This window comes from Leptonotus elevatus, chromosome 13, assembly GCF_054856555.1.
Source record: "Leptonotus elevatus isolate MCC_2025b chromosome 13, RoL_Lele_1.0, whole genome shotgun sequence".
Classification (NCBI taxonomy): domain Eukaryota; kingdom Metazoa; phylum Chordata; class Actinopteri; order Syngnathiformes; family Syngnathidae; genus Leptonotus; species Leptonotus elevatus.
Genome location: NC_141251.1, coordinates 8,608,005 through 8,619,390, shown reverse-complemented (window position 1 = coordinate 8,619,390; position 11,386 = coordinate 8,608,005). Strand labels below are relative to the sequence as shown.

At 37.4% G+C, this 11,386-nt stretch overlaps 1 long non-coding RNA gene across 2 annotated transcripts in view; it reads right to left on the bottom strand.

Moving 5' to 3' along the window:
• Nucleotides 1–805: 805 nt before the first annotated feature.
• The window catches only part of LOC147163716 (uncharacterized), a 78,970-nt gene continuing 68,389 nt past the window's right edge, over nucleotides 806–11,386 (bottom strand). For both annotated transcript variants that reach the window (XR_015096900.1, XR_015096901.1), the window contains one exon: nucleotides 806–1,839. This is a non-coding gene — a long non-coding RNA (uncharacterized LOC147163716). The remainder of the gene's footprint in view (nucleotides 1,840–11,386) is intronic.

Here is an 11,386-nt window from a genome sequence, read left to right as displayed (position 1 = left end):
GCCTTTTTATGATTCTATTTGTTTATCTATCTATCTATCAGATTTCCAGTCTCCTTCTGCCTCTGGCTACGCATCGGTTCTTTCATTTGGTTCTCCACCGAGTTAAGGCGTTTGGCTGGAAACGTTGCGAGATTTAGTATCTCCTCTCGCCGCCCTGTTTGGTAAGATTAGCAGATTTGGGCACTCATCAGGCCGTGAGGACACCCGCCGCGACAGCCATATAACGCAAATGTCTCAAGGAGGCATTGTTCCTTAATTGAATGCGCAATAGTTTACCCTCATAGAGTCATCATTTATATTATAGTTCGCATACTAAATGACTGCATTTGCCTGTTAATCTTTTATCATGTTAATCGACAATCTAATACAAAGAGTTGTATGAATAGCTTAATAGAAATAAGAGATAATTTCGTTGTTTTTTTTTTTTGTCTGAGGTTCACCATCTAATTAAAGACAGTCGCCTTTAGTATATCCTCATCATATCTTTATAATATAGACATATTTAATACTGGTTAGAAATTCCCTTTAATTTAAATTGAATACTGTAGATAAAAATATAAATATTCCTGTGTCTCTCCAAATGTAAAATGTTAAACCAGATAAAAACAACATTCTAATATTCTTAAATCATTCAGCCATCCACCCATTTTGTACTGTACATAACTTGTGTTGTCTATACTGGTGTGGGGCGCAGGCCCCCGTGCACGCGGGACTGGTCACCAGTCAATTTAGAAATTAACCAATCAAAATGTTGTACACGTTAAAAAAAAATGCCATGAGGATCCATCTCCTTTATTTTATTTCTACTCACGACACAAGTCAATTTAAAGGGTACGATAATATTTTTCATATGACCCTCATAATTAGATGTAAAAACTTCAGCTTCAAATGTTTAAACAACACTGCGTAATGGTCCAGTGTTCAATATGTTAAACTCATTTATTTTAACAAAGCATGTGAAACATACTTTACCCAGAATACAATGCTATGTTTTACTAGAAGTTCCCATTGTCATAATACAAAGACATTTTATTGTATAACTTTGTCAAGCACTTGTAGCATCAATCTGAGACTGCAGCACCCTTTATTGTCTGCACTATTGTTTTGCTGTGATCTGTGGCCAACTTGGTTATTGTGGTAAATTATCAGCAGCCTCCATATTTGAACTGTGAGCAGCGCAACGCTAGTATAAAATCAGTTCCTGACACCTGTGCTTGATCCCATAAAAGTTGCCATGGTTTTGCTTCCTAGCGTGTGTGTTGAGTGAAACTGTAAGGTTTACACACAGCCACCTTTCATTATTTCCCTTCCAGCCTTCAGACATTCAGGGATAAGTGCTTGACGTGTTGGCTGAACAGTAGACATATTAACTCTTTCAGTGTTGCTGGGGGGAAATGAATTTATGGCATCACACACATACCAGAGGATATTAACGGGTATACTTTCATGTACTTCATTCAGCAATATTTAGGAAAGTTATTCAATATTTGATGATCAAGATGTGAAAAAAAGGATTCAAAATATATAATTGTCATAATGTTTTTAATTACTCCAATACTTTACTTTTAAATAGATAAATTTAAAAAAACATGACAGAGATTAATAATTAGAGACAATCACAGAAAATGCTGGGGGGGGGAAATGTATATATATTATTGCAACAATGTTTTTGAGTTCACTCTGCCTGTCAATCCCGTAAGCAATTTATGATATCCAAGCCATCCAGCCAAAGGAGGAAACTGTTGGTCCAGAGAGGTGTAGCAGGGAAGTGAAAATCTCCTCCTGTCTGATGGATGAACTGTTGGTCTCAGCAGCAGCCTCCGCTTCCCATAGTTCTGACTGCAGGTCAAAGATGACAACAAGTTAGATTTGACAATTTCTGCCAAGTGAAAAACAAAATAGGATGTGCTAGCAGCCTTGAGCTGGGCCATCTGGTCAAAAATGTCAACTTTGGAGGATTAAAAAAAAAAGAGAGACTAAAAACCATGTTGCATTTCTTATGGTATAAACATATCTGCTAATATACTTTTTATTATGCACAGTGTTTAGTATAAGATGTAAAATGGGCATCTGCTACATCTGCGTATATAGACATGTTCTTATTTGATAGAATGTCTGCTGCCCCCAAGTGGTCCTAAAATTGATGAAACAGTGCCAAGGGGTTATGTTGAAAAATAATGGAAATCTAAAACACACATGTAAGTGCATGCTGTGAATTATTTTCAAGATCAGCTTGTAAAATGCAAACATTAGCGGGTGTTGGTATTAAATTCCTACAATGAAAGCAATTAAAAAGTAGTGTATATGTATCAAGAAATTAAAATAACTGCTGCATTGTACTGTAACCATGCTACTCTAGTATGATGACATAGTTTTCATTCAAATGACATGTTTACAAAATTAAGCCAGTGTCAGATATTCCCACTGCAGTTACAGACAAACCTGAAACGCTGCAATAAAACATCAGAAGATAAGATTCATTAAAAATGCAAATAGCAGCGTTTAAAAATACAAAACACAACAGTAGCGCAATTTAGTGAGAGTAAAAAAATGTCCTATATGGAATATGGACATTATTTCACTTAATTACTGACCCTGACCTGTCAGGTAAATCCAGCTCAAAATTAAATCCATCCACTTTCATCAGTCTCAGACACTGTCCAGTATTTATTTTTTATTTATTTCTTACAAATAAAGAAAATAAAGTTGTAGAAACATTGTTTCCATGTGATTGACTGACAACCAATGGCCCATCTCTCAGCTGTCGGTCAACTGCTATAATCTCCAGTTTACCCGTGACCTTGAATAGGACAAGTAGTATAAATGTCTTCTTCTTTTTTTTACTCGTGCTCGATGCTCGTTCCATAGAACATTTAAAATGCTGTATCAAATCTCAATTTCAGATATGGTAAGCCATTTTCAAAATGATTCTCAAAATGTCTTTAGTCCTGTGGCATGTGTATGTTTTTATGATTTAATAAGATGTTACTTAAAATTTAGAAGTAAAATGAAACAAAGTTGTTGACACACAATGATAATTGGCACAAATGTGGTATAGTGCCTTCAAATGCGGGCTCTGGCCTTCCTGTGTGGAGTTTGTATGGTTTGCAATCCCCCCCCCTGAGTACATGGCCTTGCTCCCACATAACAAAAACAGTCACATTAGGTTAATTGAAAACTCCTTATTGTCGATACGTGTGAATGTGATTGTGACTATTTTATATGTACCCTGTGATTTGCAGGTCGCTCCAAAGTGAGCTGGGATAGCTCACACATGACCCTAATGAGGACCACCACTATAAAAAATAAAAAAAAATGCATGGCTGGATGATTTTAATAAAACTTACTAAACTTTTATGCATGTTGGTTACATAAGCATCTGTCCTGTATCATTCTATGCTAAGCGTGTGGTCGTGTTGTTTGGGAATTGTGTGTGTGTGGCCCACGTGCTATGTGTGCGCGGCCGCGCTCAAGGAAGCACCGCGCCCCGCGGACGTCGCTCGCAATGCTTTATAACCATTAATGAAAAAGTTAATGGGGCATTTTCTTACATATCAATTTACACTTGGACTATCTGGGCAAGCAAATGATGTGATGTCTGGGCTGCCACGCCAATGCCACTGCACTGAAACAGAGATGTCTAATGTCTTTTTGTGGACATGCAATGTTGCAAATTTGCATTTGCATCCACTGAATGCAAATCAGCTGATAGGCCCCGATCAACAGTGCTTTGCAAAGGAGCCTCCTCATGCCGATACAATGGAGAACAGAGGGAACAAAGGGAGGTGCTGCATTATCTCTTTGAGATACACAGAAAGCTACTTGGAAAATGTAGTGGGCTAAGACACAAGTTATGCTATGTTAAATGAAGCTTCACTACAATGGAGAAGTGTAAAAGCTAGGCTAGCTAGCGGCCTTCGTGATTTATCACTGCTGCCATGAACGGCTTCCACAGATAGGGCCAACTTCTCTATTTGCGTCACTCAACCTGCGTGAATTAGATGCTGTTTATTATTGAGAATCATTTGCGTAGAGGTGGGCAATTTCTGCGCTAAATGTATGCATATTATGACATTTAAATATTTTAAATATATGTATAAAATATATGTATATGTATAAATATATGAATAAGTTTATTGACTTGAGTTTTGATGATTGTTTTGCTAACTTTGAGAATACTTGAACGTGTGTACTCCTTAACTCATTCAATCCCAAAAACGTGTAAATAAGTTTTTTAATACTTTGTCCTAAACTCCCAAAAACATATTTATACATGTTTTTTTATGTTTTTGTTTTGTTTTTTGGCTTTGATACAGCTTCTGAACTGAAGAGAACGCTTAAAACAATGGTAGTTATTACAAAAAATGACCAGCAGGTGGAATCCAAGTATACGAGATCAGCCAGGCCCATGTTGCAACAAACTCTTTTTCCCAGTGTTTTCAACAGGTTTGTGAATAATGATAAAACCTAGCTATATTATAATGCTAATTTCTGCAAAACGGAACAGAATTCGACTCTAATATTTATTTTTGATAGGTTCCATGTTTTTATAGCAATAGAACACAATATTCTGTGGACCTTGCAAAATCATTCAAAATCCAGTAAAACAGTCGGGTGCGAAGGGGGTTGTTTCAGTGAAAATGGCTGGGAGTGAATGAGTTAATCTGTGTTGCACATCTTGGATGCTGACAAGAGCTTCCTTTTGGGGTTTCACAATAAACACAAGAATATATAACTGTTCTATGAGAACTCAATAAGTAATGTGAATTTGTGAAGGTATGACCATGGGGAAAGGATCACATCTCTGCCGCCTCATTTACAATCGTCTCCAGCTACACGCTTTCCATGCTGCTCCACTGCATTATCATACAATTAGCGGGCATCTTTTTTTAGTCTAGGGCTATAGATACATGATGTTACATGGAAGAGATGCATTTATGAAAGCCTTGAGGTCAGGGGTCACTGACGAGAGGACCTGTCTCACAATCTCTCGATCAAAGGTATTAAATAGGGTTTAGTTTGTGGCTCTGGTGTGGGCCATTCAAGTTATTCTACACCAAAACTCATCCAAAGATGTGTTTATGGGATTTGTTTTGTATAGGGTGCAGTCATGCAGAAAGCAAAAGGAATTCCCCCAAAGTTCCCCCAATCAAAGTTGAAAGCATAGAATTCCTGTCCAGAGAACAGGACTGATTGAACCAACACAAGGGAGTGATGAGACAGAAAAACGTACACCTCACCAAGATACTCATGGCATCAGATTAAAAAACTATTTATCCCTATAACACCAAACGTATCATATTAAATACAAGACATTTTGAGCCCTCTAGTTTGTGAGTATAATATTTTTCAATTTAAAACCCTGATGTATATGATCTGACACATGCATTGCACGGATGATCCATTAGAGGGCAGTATCACACAGCTGATGGCTTTTCCAGCGACCTTGCCAGATCGCCCCAATTGAGAAAGGAGAGACACCTATACTTACTAATGGTGGGAAATATTTTTTCTGATATTTGGAAATACTAATATGTTTGATTTGTCTGTTTATTCGTATATTTTTAACAGTTATAAATGTAAGAATTTGAAGCATTTTGACCGGATGTATCAAATATGACACAAATCAAAAGTCATATGTGGAAGTTGATTTATTTTTTGTTTGTTTGTTCAATAGGACCAATAAATACTTTATTTATAAAGAATCAGAATTTCCTCTCATATATTTCATGGCTCAGGCTTTATAGGGTTAATTTAATTGTCAAACTTCTTCTTCTTTTTTGGCATTACAACGTCACAATTTGAAATCCATGATAGATAACTGTTTTACTTTCTTTTCATTTTTACTCATGATATAAGTCAGTGTAATATATGAGAAAAGCAACCCACTGAAATATCTTTATTGGTGTTTTAAATTTTAAGAGGTGTGCAACTTAGCTTAATTATCTGGCTTTGAGGAATGCCACCTATTTCACATCTCAGTTCTCATTTTCATTAGCTTGTATTGCCACTTATTCCTCCAATTGCAAATGAAAAGCCACCCTGCAGTTTCCTTTTTTTTCGACTATTGCATCTGTCCCACGCTTTCCTCCCAGGCTCACCTATCACTCATTATCTCATTCCTTCACTCGCTGACCCCCCACCCCCCTTTGCCGGCGAGTGGGCGAGAGCGATGGGCAATAAACCAGCATGCCACTTTTCGACTTAGCGCTACCTGCTATGCTAATATCATTAATCAATAGAGCCCAGATTGTCTTTGCCGAGATTTAGAGGATGTAAGGGTCCCAGTGGTGCACAGGTATCTTTTTCTATTTTCTCCCCCCGTCTCCACATTCACTCTTCCCTCACACACACACAAAAAAAGCTAATTTGCGAAGGGACCCCAAGATGGTCGACTTAATGATGGCCACAGAAGTTTTCCCAACAAATTTCATGGGGCATGATCCAAAGATAATAGCTTTTCAGCCCCAATGACAATCCAATTACCGTGCCAATCAAAGCCCACGGCATGCTGTCTAATTATGATCAAATCTGTCTGTCAGCTCAAATACTAAAACAGCAGCTTTAAGTCCAACAAATCACAGTTTAGAGAGGCAGCCACGTTTGTTCATCCATTGCTGATCGGGGAAATTAGGGTTTAACTTTCAACTCAACAAAAAAAGAAAACGAGAACAAGATTGTCTTTTTTTTGAAAGTGCAATTGATGTGATTGACACCGCACACTCAATAATGATGCTAAATACCGTCTGATTTAAATAGACTTCATTATTCATGCAGTACACGGCATGAGATGAAAAATGCTAAGAGAAATAAAAAGGCCTGATGTTTGTGAATTCTCTAAGCCAAGGCGCACGCACGCACGCACACTCAAAAAACACTCAAATATATATGCACACATATACATGCACACACAATCGCAGATGGATGCATAACATGCTAAAATAGACACACAAGACCTTAACAGTCGCTCAGACTTTCCAACAAACAAAAAAGGCGGCATCAATAACACAAATGATTAAACATTCATGGCCTTTTCAGTAGAACATCTGCTGTGTATGGGGCTCTAGCCTCAGGGACTGGGCGAATCAAGAGGATTTCTCCCCAAGAAGCTCAAGAAAGCAATAAGACAGGGGAGAGGCAGCGGGAGATTTACACACAAATTCACACACGCTGCACGGACACACAATGGATGCGTGTTTGTAAAGACGCGACTGCGCATACACACACAGTAAATACAAGACAGCAGCAGCTCAAACAAGCAGCTTTTACGGCGCTTGCAGGAAAAGACACTGATCTGAACAACATCTGAACACACATAAACGCCTGCATGCTTACCTTTAAGAGAGTTGATATTTTTCCTTTAAAATATTTCCTTTCGTCTGCCGTAGCTTTACTATGTGATTTAACAGCAATAATGAACGTGTCCGTTTTATAAGCATCATCATGGTTTTAAAATGTTGAAAATTTTAATTTCGAGAAAAACAATTAACAAATGCCAACAGTTCATTATTTGATGAAAATCATTCACAACAAATTAACTCATGTTAGCAAAAACAATAAGCTGCTTTTAGGGGGGGGAAAGTGTTTATTTGTTTTTTAAATTATTCCTTTAACTGATTTTTATGCATAAACAAATGAGTACTCAGGGTTCATTTCTGCAATATTTTTAATATTACAAAGCCCATAGTCTCATTGCATTTGAACATATTTTATCAGTGATTATTCATGCTCACCGTCAAACATGAAGATATAATTGTTAAGACTGAAATGGAATGTGAGTTTGTCCGTGTATTGTATGCAGTAAAATGCATACTGTATGATGTGGTTCCTTTTGAGTTGAATATTGAATGTTAAAAATATTTTTAAAATAATTGTGCAACATAGAAAATAATCATTTCCTACATGCCTATTAGTAACTAAAACTGTCAATAACCCAAATACCAAATCTGAGACTTTACCTTTTTCTTTGGTGCCAAACTTATAATAGTACAAATTGTCAAATGTGATGCTGCAATCTCTGTATAAATGAATGGGATGACTGAGAGGTACACTGGCTTATTTCACTCCAGAGACAGGAAGGGATGAATTCATCTGGACCATGACAGGAAAATGTCATTGAGGAAATAACTTTATTTTTTCATTTTTATGATTATTATTTTTTTACACGACGCATATGCACTTTTACAGCTAATTACCCCTCCAGATACAATTTCTTCCAGGCATCTCAACAATCTGCTTTAACTCCCAGGTGCTCTGACTTGAACTAGAACTCCACGAGTAAGCACTTTGATGACGGAGGCAAGGAAAAACTTCCTGACAGAACTGACTTGATGTAGGGCGGCTGCAGACCCAGCCCCAGACCTCAGTTTTTAGGGGAGGCACAAGAAATGCATGGGGGGCCCAATTAATATTATTTTGCAAATGCAGTTTCGATCTGGAAAAACCTCTAACGTTGATTTTGAGATGTTAATATATATATATATATATATATATATATATATATATATATATATATATATATATATATATATATTGATGCATATGGGAACAAAATTCGGCCCGTAAAAATATTTGGGCGGGGTGGGGGTCGATGGGTGCGGACGACGTCCAGTGATTACTACTTGTTGTTCGTCGACGGGGGAAGGGCGTGAGCATGACGGCTGGCGACATGAAGCGATTACTATTCTTCGCTGGGCGGGGGAGTGTGACCAGCCTGAAAATGGACGGGCCATTTAGGAACCTCCCGAAATTTCCGATGGCCACCCCTGAGATCTTGGCACATTTGGATCAGTTTTATCAGAAGTGAACGGGAGCAGTAAATAATATGCTTGAGGAAAGGCAGCCTTTACTAACTTGTACTCAAACTAAAAAGCAAAGGGGGCGCATCAAGGAATTTTGAGCGTCCATTATTCGTCACTCTGGGACACCTTTCTTGCCCGCAGTCCCAGGAAAGGAGTGAAAGCACTTGTCAGTCATCAGCGAAATGAGTATTCTGGTATGGATGTAATGCTCTTATCGGTTAGCACTGACCCGGTTATTGATGATTGCATTGAGGGGCAAAAATCGGCAATGCTTTGTCCGTGACTTTTTCTAAGTTCTCCGTCAACTATTTTTTCGCGTAAGCCACTTCAAATGGTGAGTTAGGCACTCACTATGTGTATCCTCACTTTGTCCATACAAGCCCTTTCTCAATGCAAGGGATTTAAACAGCAAGGTGAATTATTTCAAATTCCTGAAATCACTCATGTCCAGATTTCATTAGCAGCACATTAGCTGCAGTTTTACACTTTATGTTTATTGCAGACCTGACATGATGTATAAATAACACATTAAGCAGGCCCGTTAGATACAGCAATGGCACTGCAACGCTAAAGGAATCCATCATTTGGTTGACAATTGTTAATAACCAGTTCGCTGGGTCAGTCACTACAAATTATAGTGGTTCAATTCAGTTGCTTGTTGCATCCAGTATACAGGGTTCTATAAGGAAGCTATATAACAGCAACTACTGAGGAAGAAATTAGTCCCTGCAATTAAAATAAAGATTTCTTGTAAATTTGAGACACCACAGAGAAGAGTGTTGTTAATGAGCCCTACAGGGGGCACAAGCCAGTGCAGGCCGGTCACAAGCCCGTGTAAATGCAGCGAGTTGCATCAGGAAGCCATTGGTTATAATGTAATGCGATGAGTCACCAGTTTCATTTTGGTTTGTATCTCTTGTGCCTGCCTGCAGCTTACACAAACCCTTAGTGTATGTTTTTTAATGTTTTGCAGTTGCAAGAATGTTTTGTGTGCCACTGATTCAAACGGTCCTGAAAAGACTCATTACTTAACAGTTAGTCATAAACCAAATATCAAAACAGTCTCAGTTTCATCCAGTTTTATGTTGTAAAAAAAGAAAGAAAGCAACTTGGGTTTTTTTGGGGGGGGGTTCCATGTATTTTCTGAATGTTTCTGAAACAAAAGTTGTCTTCTGCTCGTCAAAACTTTAACATATGAAGCTAAAATCCCTCACTTGTCTCTTCTTCCTTGTTGAATCAATTGGCCATTCCTCTTATGTTATGTAGCAGGTATGACGTCATACAAATATATGACATATGCTCTAATGTACTGGAGCCTTGATTATTACCTTGAGGATTTTGAAGGTATTTTAATAGTTACCATATAACTTTTGTATTCCACTGTCCAACATTAAACAACTATTCAACATATGCAAGCAATTTTTTATTATTTTAAAATCCATGAGCATCAAACCTTATAAATTCTACTAACAATGATCAATTCGTCAATTTTGTTATGTTTCAATATCCACAAACTCACCTTAATGAATGTGACATGTTCTACATATCTTAAATAATAAATAACCCTTTAATCTTTAATATTATCCCACATATCTCACTAGATATTTATACAATCTTCAATCGGATGAAAGAGCCGAAAGATAAGCAAGCAAATCCACCGTTCAAATGCATTTGGCTTCCACCGCATGGTAATTTTATGCCGTGCTTATAATAAATGATATTTATCATTACATTCTGATACCATAAAGCAGCAAAATGTCATGCACGAGGATTGACATATAAATCACTCTTCTATATTTTGACACATGATGGGTATAATGTGTAGATTATGAGCTTTCCATTTTAGCTTCTTCTATGATGCTGCCTTCAGAACAAACACCTTAATAAAGTCACAATCAAAACAGGGAGCAGGCCAAATCCACTCCCCCACATGCACAAACACAAGCACATACACACAATATTAATAAAAACGCAGCCACACATGCACATTTACATGCACCCAAGATATTGCAGTAGAAGCCGCATATAGAGTACACAGAAACAAAAGGCTTGAATTGAAGTGATTAATGCCCCAAAGCGGAGCGAAAAGATTCACCTCTCTCCCTCCTGCCAAAGCACTGCACTAAAAATGACTTTAATCACCAGAGTTTAAATAAAGGATTTACACAACCTGAAAGAAAAAAAAAATCTCAGCCACAGCAGCTTGCAGAAAGCACGATGGTTAATGTGATTTGATGACTATTTTTCAATCATCAGGTTATTTTAGCCCCCCCGCCCCCAAAAAAAATCCTTAAAATGAAACAGAAACCGGCTGTTGCAGTGGGGAATTTTTAAAAGTCATTTGTATTGAATTGCAAGTATTTCCAATGCATTTAATCCTATTCAGTTGTGGATGCTTGTTTTGAAATTCATACTAGTATTGTACTGAACAAATGAAAATGCCATCAATAGTGAATGTTTTATTTGCTTGGTGCATCTCCGTAGAATACAATTATAATACAATCAGTGACTTAAAATAAATAGATAAATAAATAAATGCAATTTTTATATAATGTACACGACTTCCTTAATTTCCCCCACTGGAT